General features: G+C 35.0%; 1 long non-coding RNA gene across 3 annotated transcripts; it reads right to left on the minus strand.

Moving 5' to 3' along the window:
• Positions 1-1,376: 1,376 nt before the first annotated feature.
• LOC100799325 (uncharacterized) lies at positions 1,377-7,547 on the minus strand. 3 transcript variants are annotated; one of them, XR_413235.4, is made up of 3 exons: positions 6,255-7,512; positions 4,232-6,108; positions 1,377-1,571 (listed from the first exon to the last, which is right to left on the minus strand). It is a non-coding gene; the product is annotated as an uncharacterized lncRNA (long non-coding RNA). The 3 variants fall into 3 exon arrangements; XR_413234.4 differs by having other exon boundaries at positions 4,232-5,778; positions 6,255-7,509; XR_003264839.2 differs by having other exon boundaries at positions 4,232-7,547.
• Positions 7,548-13,755: the final 6,208 nt, after the last annotated feature.

The raw sequence follows: 13,755 nt of genomic DNA on the forward strand, positions 1-13,755 counted from the left end.
GTACCAAATCATTATTCTTATTATTATTAAGAGAAATAATTATCTAAATAAAAGTTAAAATAAAATATTATTATTATTATTAGTTTAGGTATAAAAAGAAACATTATTAATTTATACGCTTATTCAACAACAAATCACAATGCAGACAATTTTATAATAATAATTTTAATAGTGATATTAATTATAATTTTAGTAAATTATCTTTTTTCAAAAATAAAATATTAGTAATAACAAAAAATTGCATCGTGACGCCATGCTTTTGCCACGTGTGCCGCCAAAGATCAAAATGTGTGGATAACTCAGATCGTCACTAAAGCATGCAAAAGCCACCACCGAAAATTCTGACACATGGCCATAATTTTCTAATTTTGTTTCCACGTGGAACCTCTTATTAATATCACCTTTGTTTTTTTCCTATCATTCACCCTTTTAGGTTTTGAGCCTCTCCTACCACCTTTGTTTCCCTTGTTCCAGAAGTCCAAAACATGACAAGAAGATATGCAAAAAGTTTAAACTAATCCCAACAACAATAAGAAAAAAGAGTGAGGAAAGGTAACATACCCTGCAGAAAATCAATGTATTAGACTAAATGTGTGCACTTGCATGAAATTTGTTAGAAATTTTCTACTATTAGTTGGACTTATATTTATTACTTTCTATTCAAAAGATAAATGAAGTGATCATAATTTTTAAGTCTATAATATTTCTTAAATCATGGAGGACCATGATAGCTTCAGAATTTATCACGAAAGTGATGTTTGTATACCAGGCTTGCATTTAAAAAAACTATTTATTAAACCGAAAATATAATTAGAAAAAAAAAGGTTTAACATATGACATATTTTGTTTGTAAATCTCCGGGGTACTAGCAATTTGTGGAAGGGAGCATTCGTAGGAGGACTGAGTGTATAAAAAGCTGATGTTTTAATTGTCGCAACATTCTGCTATGTTTTGGTTGTGGACATGTATTACTTGTATTCAATTTCCAATTTAATGATATTTTTTTGGTTTATTAAGGACATGTATTTCTTGTATTCAATTTCCAATTTAATGATACTTTTTGGTTTATTAAAAAGGCAACTATACAGTTGTTTCTAGTGTCAATCTTTTTTATTTTGGGTTATATATATAACATGATTAGGATAAATTAATACAAGACTATAGGACTTCAAAATGATATTTCAATTTAGGATTTGATTGAAATGTGTGGTAGTACATTTAAGAGAATAAAATATAGGGTGTGTTTGGAAATCATTTCAACGGTGTTGGAGAATTTCACTTTTCAAGGCAAAGAAAAGGAAAGGAAATGTTGAATTGGTGTTCGTTGTCTCTAACTGGGAATACAAACACACATGGTTATAATTATTAACAAAGTGTTAAGGTCGAGATGATAATATATATTACAAGACTGTAGGATATATGTAGATGATACAATTTGTTTTAATTAAGCAACAACAATCTATCGTTCAAGGCACCCAACTCCCAACTGTTCTATGAAGTCTCGAAGAATATTCTGATGCACCAGCTGAACAAGGATTTGGAAGTGGAACACTGAAGAACCCAGCCACAACCTACAAGAAAAAGCATAAATCCAGAACCAAATTATAGCATGAACAAGACACCCTACTCAAAAGGAAACAAAGAATCTTCAGGCTTCACAAGATTCACAAGATAGATATGATGAATTTTAATGGACACAGAAGTTGAGATATGGTCAAATCATTTGGCACAAATTGCCAGGATTTCATTCACCATCCTACCCAAATCTTTATACAAACAGATACAGTTGAAAAAAACAGCAAATTAAGGAATACTGATAGAAAATAAGAACCTTTGAACGAAAAGACCCCAAATTAAAGACTATGGTTAGCATAAATTGTTGAAGGAAAATAATATGAAGAAAGCAGTATACATTCCCTGTTGAGGTATAAGTACAATATGATAGTGAAACAAAGGATCAAGTGGTGAAAACCTGTTCTGATTACAATCCGATCACCAGATAAATCAAAATCATGAATAGAATGATAACACAAACTAGCACATCCATAGTTTGTATTGTAGGGTACTTTATTAAAAGACTTCTTCGATTAAAAGATTCAAGCAAAGAAATTGTTCTTCACTCAATTAACAATTTTTCACAACTCTACTTGAATGATATTAGGTCATTTCCAACGGAGGGTTCTTTCTGGGTTTCTTCATTTGTAAAAACAGTTTCTTGAAGAAACTTTCCACTGGAGACTGTCTTCATGGCGAAACGGATTCCTTCAGAATAAGAAGCGCTTCTTATATAAGAAATAGGTGCTTAATATTAAAACATTAATTTGGATTCACAACAAAAGACAATCCCATCTCATAATGGAATCACAAATAAATTTATTTTCTGAAATTTCACAAAAAAAATTGTATTTTTAACCAAACAAAATTGAATAACCCGCATATCTTGAATACAAACCAACAAAGCAATCACATCTCAAAATACAAACCAGATTCCCCAGATTGAGGGGCAACGATGGTGGTTGCATGAGGGAGGGGCTGCGATGGTGATTGCGTGAGGGAGGGGCTGCGACGATGGTGCATGGAGCGATGGTGGCACGATGACTGACCGTTTGTCCATGATGACCGGCGCAACGAAGACGTGTGACGGGAGATCGAGCAGAGGAAAAAAAGAGAAATGTGAGGGGAGATTGAGTAGAGGAAAAGAATAGAAGGATGGGTTCTGGTGTGGTGTGAGAAGGATGGGTTCTGGTGTGGGAAAGGCTCTAGTGTGGGGAAGGCTGAATTTTTTTTTTTTTTTACCGTTACAACATATGACTGTTGATAGTCTGAAAAAAAAAATGTACACTATGAATTGTCATGTCTTATGACCGTTGTGATGCAGGATTTTTTTTTTTACTGTTATGATAATAACCAGTATAAATATGGGTCCAATTCCTATCATTTTGCAACTCATTTTTGAACTGTTAATTTTTTTTTTTCTCTTATCAAGCCTCTCAATCTTGTTTATTCTATTTGAAATGAATCTCAATCAGTTTAATTATCAGAGGCACTACTATTATATGCCAAACCAATCATCTCCTAACAGTGAAAATTCTCAAAATCCACAATATTGTACGTATCCATCACCCCCAGCCAACTCCAACATGAGGTATAGGCCTTCTTCATCCAATGTTGAACCCTCTAAAACAATGAAATGGAATCACCAATCGATCTAGAAAGTATTTGACTAAATGAGAGAGAAGAAAATTCAAATTAGAAAAAGAACCGTAAAGCATTCTCAGTGAAAGAGGACACAATTCTCATCTATTCGTGACTCAATGTCTCAAAGGATTCAATTATAAGAGTCGATCAATCATTAACCCAATAATAGGCAAGATTCAAGGAAGCGTACAATAACGACGAAGAGCGCTGGGAGTTTACAGAAAAGGAGGTCACTCAATTGAAATCTCAATGGAATTGAATCAACCCTCTAGTTCAAAAGTTTAGCAATTGCTACAAACAAGCAGTTACTCATAGGAGAAGTAGGAGTTTAGAGAAAGACGTCATGGCTGATGCACATATGATATACTCACAAGACAGGGTAAAAAATTCAAATTGAACATGCCTAGTTGTTGAAAGATGAACCAAGATTCGAAGCAGAATTTATGGGAGAGTCTTCAAAGAGATCTAAAGTTTCTGTCTCAAGTGGTTACTTACCATCTTCTAGCCTAGGGACACCCATTGAAGTTGAAGAATATGACATGGCATCAATGTCTCGTCCAATAGGACAAAAAGCAGCAAAAAGGAAGAACAAAGGAAAAGGAGATGCAAGCGCTTCTAACAATTTCGATCTATCGGCCATAGAAAGTGTAATGAAGGAAAAAAATGTCAACACCGCAAAACTTATTGAGTTAAAGGAGTCACAGGAAAAGCGTCTGCAGGAACAGGAGAAGCATTTAGAGTATGGAATTCTCTAAATGGTCTCTATTGTGGTTAGAAGGCTTGAAAGCGGCACAATGGTGTTGTGGTTCAATGGCAGAGAGGATTTGAAGGTGGCTCAATGACACAATTCCATTTGGGTTGAGTCTTTTTAAGTAGAGTTCCTTTCTTGATGAATGTTGTGTTTTGATATTGGAGTGATAGCAATTTCAGCAAACCAATTCAGAAACAAATGCATATCAATCATCCAGTCAACACAACCAAGATATATTCATGCAACTACGAAAAAGATATTTCAAAACACTAGAGGATATACCTGTTCTGAAAATCTGATAGAGCTCGAGCACAGGAACTACTTTACTGTTGCCAATTTTTGAAGTTCCTTTTACACTTTCTTCCTCTTCCTAATATGCTTGGCAAGTAAAACACTTTTTCCACCTTATCTAGTGCATTGTCGACCATCCCTCTGCCTCTTGTATTCCAGAAGATACTAAATTAACCTTGTGGGCTAAAGTTTTCTTTGGTTTTAGTAACAGGAAATTATACTACCAATACAAAATATTGCATAAAAGCAGATCAGACTATAACTAAATTAGGTGATGAATGAGATCGGTAGAGGGATGAAGAGTTGTTCTCAAAGGAATCCCAGCAAGAAATCCAAGTCTTTTTTCATCTATAACTAAATTAGGTGATGATGCAGTGAGTGCCAAAAGTAAATTTGTTCCATATAATCAATACTGCAACCTTATATTGCCAATAGAACATGAGATAGTTTAGTGGCCCAATGCTCTTGTTTCATCCTATTATATGTCTAATTACCAACATTAGACAGGTCCTCTATCTTAGCATATATACAAATACAACCTGTTATAATTTGAAAGAAATTAAACCTTAAATTTTTCATATTTAGACTCTTCCATTGCCCAAATGCCTCTTCCATGCATATGAAGTCAATCAAACCATTGCTTTAAACAACCAACTTTTCCTCATCCATTTCAGGGATTACGACATCTTCCCTCATCATAGAAGCATAATTCTTATCAACTGGTGCCCCAGCCTGGGCAAATAGCTCAACCACTGCAGGCAGCATACCATAGTACCTTTTCAACTCATTTACCAAAGGCTTCCTATGTTGATCATCTCGGATGTGATAGACATATACTGGAGGTGCCAAATCATCAATTGTTGCCCCCTACCATGCACGTTGCCCATCCCTTATCTGGTGTTTGAAAGCTTGACAATTTCGTACTCTATGACCTTTGGGTCCCACTTGCACCTCTGGATAATATCCACAAGTTTGGACAGCATACTTCCCCATAAGTTTTGAAGCTCCTCCACGCATTTTTTCCCAGGCTTTCATGCCTCGAACAGCAGTAGCTGCACAAATGCATTCACATAGTCAGCACAGTTAACAAAGGAAAGAATGTGTGTGTTTTCATAAACCTTGGATATCGTCAGATTGCATTGCCATAGAATTTGTGTTTACATCCATTAACCAAAACCCATGTGCTTCTATATCTTCGCCAAGAGAAATTTCTTTTGGAAATCTTTTCTCAAAATCAATAATCCTACCAGCAACAGTGTAAACAGGGGAAGGACCTTCTCCTGGTAGGGTACTCAGGTATATTAATACCTGCTTGGACACACAATTCAACAATTGCTGGAATTCGGTCCACTTCAAGCATTTCATTGTGTGAAACAGCCCTCCCTATTCTATCATACAGATGAAATGAATCTACAAGTGGCAGAACATGTTCAACACCAACTTTGGCCCAACTATGTTCTTTGCTTGATGGGCTTCCTCTAACATCGCATGTTCTAATTTTATGTGGTGCATGACCAACATGAACTTCTCCACATAAGCTGCAAAGCATCCAAAGCTTAAAAAATTATGCATATAAAGAAAAGCCCAAGTTACGAGACATGTTTACATTATTCATTTCAAATAGATCCTGTTCAGTTTTTGCATTAAGAAACCATTTAAAACCCACAATGAAAAATCATATTCAATCACTTACTTGACAAGTTAAAAGTACAAGTTCATTCCAAAAATACAAGATAACAAATAGAAAGAAAAGACTTTTGATAGAAAGTCAGATCTGAATCAGATATCATAGTTGAATAGAAGATCTACAGGCAACATGCTAAAAGCTTGAACAACCACAATGAAGAATACTGGAGTTATGGTGTGACCTGCATGTATAAATAGCAGTGTAGTTGACAAGTGTTGAAACACTAGATATTAGTTCACATCTGGCAGCATATACTTCATGAGCAATAGGAATTAAATGATCAACCAATAAACCATTTTCAGGAGGTTGTAATGTATTCTCATGTACCTTTTGCCTCTCCTTTTTCTTCAGTCTAGCTTGACGCTTAAGATCATTAAAACTTGTCACAGGTGGTTTCCTCTCAGACTTGTTGAGCTTTCTTGGCAGCTCATTACAAGTCGACATGTGTATTTATACCTCCGAGCTGCACAACATGAACTTGCATAACTCTCTCAAGGAGACTACCAATAGTTTGAACATGTCTTGGCAGCATCACTGCTCATGAGAAGAAGGATACCTACACTGAAAGATATTCACAGACAAATTCATGTACAGTATACAGAAACTGAATTTTTTTTGTATTTATTTATTTTCTGTTCTTATATGTAGTAATATCCAAATTCTATATGTAAAAAAAAAAAAAACACATCGGCATTATGATTTAATGTTTTGTGTGTTGGCTTTCCAACAAAACAAAAGGTTCTCAAATCCAAAATATACAACTGAAGATATACATAGAACATAATCATGATTGCAGCCAGGAAACAAACATCAAACAAAGAAAAATGAGCTTCGACTTGTAAATACATGCATATAACCCAGTATTATCAACTGCGGATTGCAGAAAGTGGCGGAAAGCCAATGATCTGCCATATCATATAGCGGATAGCGTCACGGACAAATAGCAAAAGTCCCATAGCAGTTGAAAACTTGAAACATCAAACATGATATATATCAATTATATATGTACAACGAATTAAGTTGTATGCAAATGAAAATAAAATAGGTAAATATTGAGATATTAGCTCAAAAGTTCAATTGGCTGGAGACTCGCCAAAGATGAGAAGAGGATGCAGGACGCTTTCTGTACCCACGACACCCATAGCGACCGCAATAGTTGACGAAGTGGTGATTGCGAATTCAAGAAATTCGGCAATGCAGTAGCACTTGGCAGCTATTTAACAACATTATATAACCTAGTCAAATAAGCTCCAGCACTAGCCTAAATCATGATAGTTAGTATTGTACAATTCACGATACGTATCACAGGATTCGATACGATTCCAGCTGCTACCGATACGAATCGGAGGTTGTCTCGTTTTTGTTCCTGAATCGTGCTTGAATCTCTGTATCAGGGATGAATCGCGATTTCCAGACGAATCGCGTGATTCTTCACCGGCGGCTGGACTCGCGATTCTTCACCCTGCAAAGACTCATCGGAGAGTAGAATCGCTGGATCGTGAAGACGAGTGTGTATCCGCGTCGCTATTTTCTCAGCCGTGGCAGGGAGTCAAGGTAGTTTCAGATTTAGGGTTCCTGTGGGAGGAGATGACTGATGTTTGATGTTTGGGCTTGTGGGTCTTAGACAAATTGGGCTCATGTGATTTTTAGGGGTTGTTGCTATTGGCCCCAATAGCATTGTTATTAGCCCCACTCACATTTTTAAATTTCCAAAACGACCCTTTCCCACATTGTACAAAAGAATCATACTTTCGTTGTATAAGTGGGGACAAAAACAAATTACACAATGAACTATGATTCGGTTGTCCAATGTACGATAAAATCATTCTTTTGTTGTACAAGTGGGGGTGCAAAAAAAAATTGCACAACATAAGTATGATTCTGTTGTACACTTGCAATGAAATTACACTTTCGTTGTTCAGTTTTTTTCACACCCCCACAATGAAACGGAAACACAATTCTATTTTATTGAAAATTAAAATGGAATCATAATTTTGTTGACCACCTTTGCGACACCCAACCCAAACAGCACCTTTGTCCTCCGCTTCACCTCGACGTTGGCACGTCACTGTGTGGGGGAATCCTATGATATCCACAACCTTCTTCCATCATAAAAAAGGAGAAGCACTGCAATTGTCGTCACCTTTAACTCATTGACCGCGGTGGTGTTTGGACGTGTAGGGGTGGTTGGGTTCAGATATGACTAGGGTTGTTGGGTTTAGATCTAGGCGGGATAGCGTGTGCATGGTGAGGTGGTGATGTGGTGAGGAGGTTAGGTGCAAATATAGCCAATGTAGGGGTGTGCACAATGCTTTTGGTATTTGGTGAGTGGTGGTGGTGTGCAGCGTGGAGGAGACGGGGTAGGACAGTCACATGAGGCAAGGTGGTCAATAGTGATGATGGTTGCACAATTCAAATCTAGGTTAGAAGAAAGTGAAGGGAAGAGGAAAGGGTGAAATGGTATTTTTCTTATTATTATACGGGCCAATAGCAGTAAGGTTGGGCCAATATCAATTTCTGTGATTTTTAAACAAAGTAACCCTCCCTCGCGTGTCTTTTTAAAACATAATAAGGATTCATATCTTTTTATTTTATTTTTATTTTATTTTGTACTAAAACTTGTGTGAATTTTTAAACATTAGAGTGAAATGTGTAGATGCAATTGCCTTTGGTGTTTTGATGATGATCATAATGATATGATGCAATTGATGCAAATGGGCTTTTCAAGATTAAATTCAAGACAATACTTCAAGATTACAAGTCACAACATCAAGATGATCACTAGTATATTAGGAAGGGAATTCCTAATTGAATTAGCAAAGGTTTGGCCAAGTAATTTAAATTAAAAAGTGTTTTTCAAAGAATTTACTCTCTGGTAATCGATTACCAGAGGATGTAATCGATTACCAGTGGCCAAATATGTTTTATAACAGCTACTAAAATTTGAATTCGAAATTTTAGACTGTGTAATCGATTACACAATTTTGGTAATCGATTACCAACAGTTAATAAACGTTTTAATTCAAATTTTAAAAGCTGTAATCGATTACACAATTCCTGTAATCGATTACCAGACAGGATTTTCAGAAAAATATTTCTAAGAGTCACAATTTTTCAAAGGCTTTATTCATGACTACCAATGGTCTATATATATGTGACTTATAACACGAATTTGCTCAGAGTTTTTCAGAACAACAAGTGTTTATCCTCTCAAAGAGCAAAATCATTTTATCCTCTTAAGAATTCCTTGGCCAATTCAATTGCAATTCATTAAGGAATTATTTGAGTGCTCAATCTGTAAAATCTATCTCTTTCTAGAGAGATTCATTCTTCTTCTTCTCCTCATTCTCTAAGGGATTAAGAGGTCGTGGGTCTCTTGTTGTAAAGGAATTCTAAACACTAAGGAAGGATTGTCCTTGTGTGTTTAGAACTTGTAAAAGGAATTTACAAGATAGTGGAACTCTCAAGCGGGTTGCTTGGGGACTGGACGTAGGCACAAGGGTGTAGCCGAACCAGTATAAATCTGTGTTTGCACTTTCTCTTCCCTTAATCTCCTTTGTTTATTATTGCTTTATATTCATATTCAAATTGTTTTATTTGAATCAATATTTAAGAAGTTCATTATTAAGGGAATTTATAACTTGAATAAAAAGTGAAATAGATTTTTAATTGGGGAAGTAGTTTGGAATATCTTAATTCAACCCCCCCTTCTTAAGATATCTGAGGCCACTTGTCTAACAAGTGGTATCAGAGCTTCATTCTTGTATAAAGTTTAGAAGCTTCAAGAAAAAGATGGCCTCAGCAAATTCCTTATTTCCAGAAGGGAATTCTATCAATAGACCTCCAATCTTTAATGGAGAGGGTTACCACTACTGGAAAACCCGAATGCAAATTTTTATTGAGGCAATAGATCTAAATATCTGGGAAGCCATAGAAATAGGGCCTTATATACCCACCACAGTAGAAAGAGTTACAATAGATGGTAGTTCATCAAGTGAAAGCATAACTATAGAAAAACCTAGAGATAGATGGTCTGAAGAGGATAGAAAACGAGTACAATACAACTTAAAAGCCAAAAACATAATAACATCTGCCCTGGGAATAGATGAATATTTCAGGGTTTCAAATTGTAAGAGTGCTAAGGAAATGTGGGACACTCTTCGATTAACACATGAAGGAACTACAGATGTTAAAAGATCTAGGATAAATGCACTAACTCATGAGTATGAATTATTTAGAATGAATGCAAATGAAAATATTCAAAGCATGCAAAAGAGATTTACACATATAGTAAATCATCTAGCAGCCTTAGGTAAAGAATTTCAAAATGAGGATCTCATAAACAAGGTGTTAAGATGTTTAAGTAGAGAATGACAACCCAAAGTAACGGCCATTACTGAATCAAGAGATTTGTCTAACATGTCCCTTGCCACTTTATTTGGAAAGTTGCAGGAACACGAGATGGAACTATTGAGATTACACCAACATGAAGAAAATGACAAGAAAAAGAAAGGAATTGCTCTTAAAGCATCATCCTCAATTCAAGAAGAAAGTGATCAGGATAATGATCCAGATGATGATGATGATCTAAGTCTTTTTGTAAAAAGGTTCAACAAATTTCTTAAAGTAAGAGGAAATCAGAGGCGACCCAATTTTAAATCAAAGAGAATGACAGAAACTTCATCCTCTACTTTAAAATGCTTTGAATGTAATCAACCTGGACATCTGAGGGTTGATTGTCCCATATTCAAGAAAAAGATGGAGAAATCTGAAAAGAAAAATCATAGTGAAAAGAAACTGAAGAAAGCATACATTACATGGGATGAAAATGATATGGAATCTTCTGAAGATTCAGAAAATGAAGAGATAAATCTCTGCCTTATGGCTAAAAGTTATGAAAGCGATGAAGAGGTAACGTCTTCAAATAACTTATCTATTTCTTTTGATGAATTGCAAGAAGCATTTGCTGATCTGCATAAAGAGTAAATTAAACTTGCAAAATTAGTTTCATCTTCAAAGAAAACAATTTCAAATTTAGAAAATGAAATTTCAAAGTTAAACAAAGAATTAGATCTTCTTAGAAATGAAGTCTCAATTTCTAAAACAAATGAAAAAATTAATACCTCCACTATTTCTGACAAGAAAATATCAGATTCTTGTAGTTGTTGTGATAAATATGTAAAAGAAATTAAAGAGTTGAAAAATTCACTTGCAAAATTTTCTTATAGTAAAAATAATTTAGATGTTATTTTAAGTAAACAAAGATATGTGTCCAATAAAAATGGACTAGGGTATAAATCTGAAAAACAACAAAAGTTTCATAAAAAATTTTCCACTTCCACACAAAAATGTAATTCTAATTCTATCACTTGTTTTTACTGTGGAAGAAGAGGACATGGCATATCAACTTGCTACTTCAAGAAAAATTACAGTAACATTAAAATGATATGGGTCCCAAAAGGATCCTCAGTTTATACTAACATGCAAGGACCCAATAAAATTTTGGTACCTAAGTCAAAAACTTGATTATGCAGGTATCTTTGAGAAAGAAGTGGTACATAGATAGCGGATGCTCAAAACATATGACTGGAGATGCATCAAATTTTACACATATCTCTCCAAAGAAAAGCGGGCATGTAACATATGGTGACAACAACAAAGGTAGAATTCTTGGAGTGGGTAAAATAGGTACAAATTCTTCAAACTCCATTGAAAATGTTCTACCTGTTGAAGGACTTAAGCACAGCCTGCTTAGCGTTAGTCAATTATGCGACAAAGGCTATCTAGTATCATTTGATTCTCAGAAATGTCTTACAGAACATAAGCATGACATTAATATAAAGCATGTAGGACATAGAGTCAATAATGTTTACATGATAGACTTAAGCATAAAACAAGAAAACAATCATTGCTTTCTTAGTAAAGATGATGATCCATGGTTATGGCATAAAAGAATTGCTCACATAAACATGGATCACTTAAATAAATTAATTTCAAAAGATTTAGTAGTTGGTTTGCCAAAATTGAAATTTGAAAAAGATAAACTATGCGATGCATGTCAAAAGGGAAAACAAACAAGAGTCTCATTCAAACCTAAAAATGTTGTTTCAACCACTCAACCCTTACAGTTATTGCATATGGATTTATTTGGTCCATCTAGAACCATGAGTTTTGGAGGAAATTACTATGCTCTAGTTATAGTTGATGATTTCTCTAGATATACTTGGACATTATTTATTACACATAAAAGTGATTCATTCCAAGCATTTAGAAAATTTGCTAAAGTCATACAAAACAAGAAAAATCTTAAGATTGCATCCATTAGAAGTGATCATGGGGGTGAATTTGAAAATAAAGATTTTGAATTATTCTGTGATGAACATGGTATTGAACACAATTTTTCTGCACCTAGAACCCCTCAACAAAATGGAGTTGTTGAGAGGAAAAATAGGTCATTGGAAGAAATTGCAAGAACTTTATTAAATGATACTTCTCTTCCAAAGTATCTTTGGGCTGAAGCTGTCAATACTGCATGTTACATCATGAATAGGGCCTTAATAAGACCCATTTTAAAGAAAACCCCATATGAGTTATATAATGGTAGAAAACCTAATATTTCTCATCTACATGTTTTTGGTTGCAAATGCTTTGTGCTTAATAATGGTAAAGATAATCTAGGAAAATTCGATGCAAAATCTGATGAAGGTATTTTTCTTGGATATTCATTATAAAGCAAAGCATATAGGATATATAATAAAAGAACTATGAATATCGAGGAATCCATTCATGTTACCTTTGATGAATCTAATGCTATCTTGTCAAGAAAGAATATGCTAGATGATATTGCAGATTCTTTAGAACATATGAATATTCATGAACAAGATTCCAAAGGAAATGATAAAGGAAACAATGAAGATCCTCCAGAAGAAGTCAAATCCAATGATGAACTTCCAAGAGAATGTAAAGCTTCAAGAGATCATCCCCTCGACAACATTATTGGTGATATCTCAAAAGGGGTAACAACTAGACATTCTCTTAAAGATTTATGCAATAATATGGCTTTTGTATCTATGATTGAACCTAAAAATATAAAAGAAGCCATAGTAGATGATAACTGGATCATTGCCATGCAAGAAGAACTGAACCAATTTGAAAGAAACAATGTGTGGAAATTGGTAGAAAAACCTGAAAATTATCCTGTCATAGGAACAAAATGGGTTTTTAGAAATAAATTAGATGAACAAGGTATAATTATTAGAAATAAAGCCAGGTTATTAGCAAAAGGGTATAATCAAGAAGAAGGAATAGACTATGAAGAAACATATGCTCCTGTTGCAAGATTAGAAGCCATTAGAATGCTTTTGGCATATGCATCCAATGGGCTCGATAGCCCCAATCACATCTATGCCCCATATTGAGAACGACCATGGTGCCAACAAGAATTCAACGGTTTAGGTGGAGCATTAACATTACCTGCAAAAGCTTGACACTTATGGCATTTCCTCACGTGAACACAACAATCATTCTCCATTGTGATCCAGTAATACCCAACTCTCAGAATCTTTCTGGCCATGGCATGCCCAAAAGCATGGGTACCAAAGGATCCTTCATGCTCCTCCATTAGTATCTACTTAGCCTCGTCTATATTCACACACCGGAGCAATACCATATCATGGTTTCTTTTATATAGGACATCTCCATTTAGAAGGAAACTAGCCAGGCGAGTACTCCTTGTCCTTATTGTATCATTTGATATCGAAATACCAAGGCTTACCATCCTTCTCTTCTTTTATCAAACAACAATGTGCTGGCTTAATGTGACATTGAT

The sequence above is a fragment of the Glycine max genome, chromosome 2 (assembly GCF_000004515.6).
Source record: "Glycine max cultivar Williams 82 chromosome 2, Glycine_max_v4.0, whole genome shotgun sequence".
In the NCBI taxonomy this organism is placed as follows: domain Eukaryota; kingdom Viridiplantae; phylum Streptophyta; class Magnoliopsida; order Fabales; family Fabaceae; genus Glycine; species Glycine max.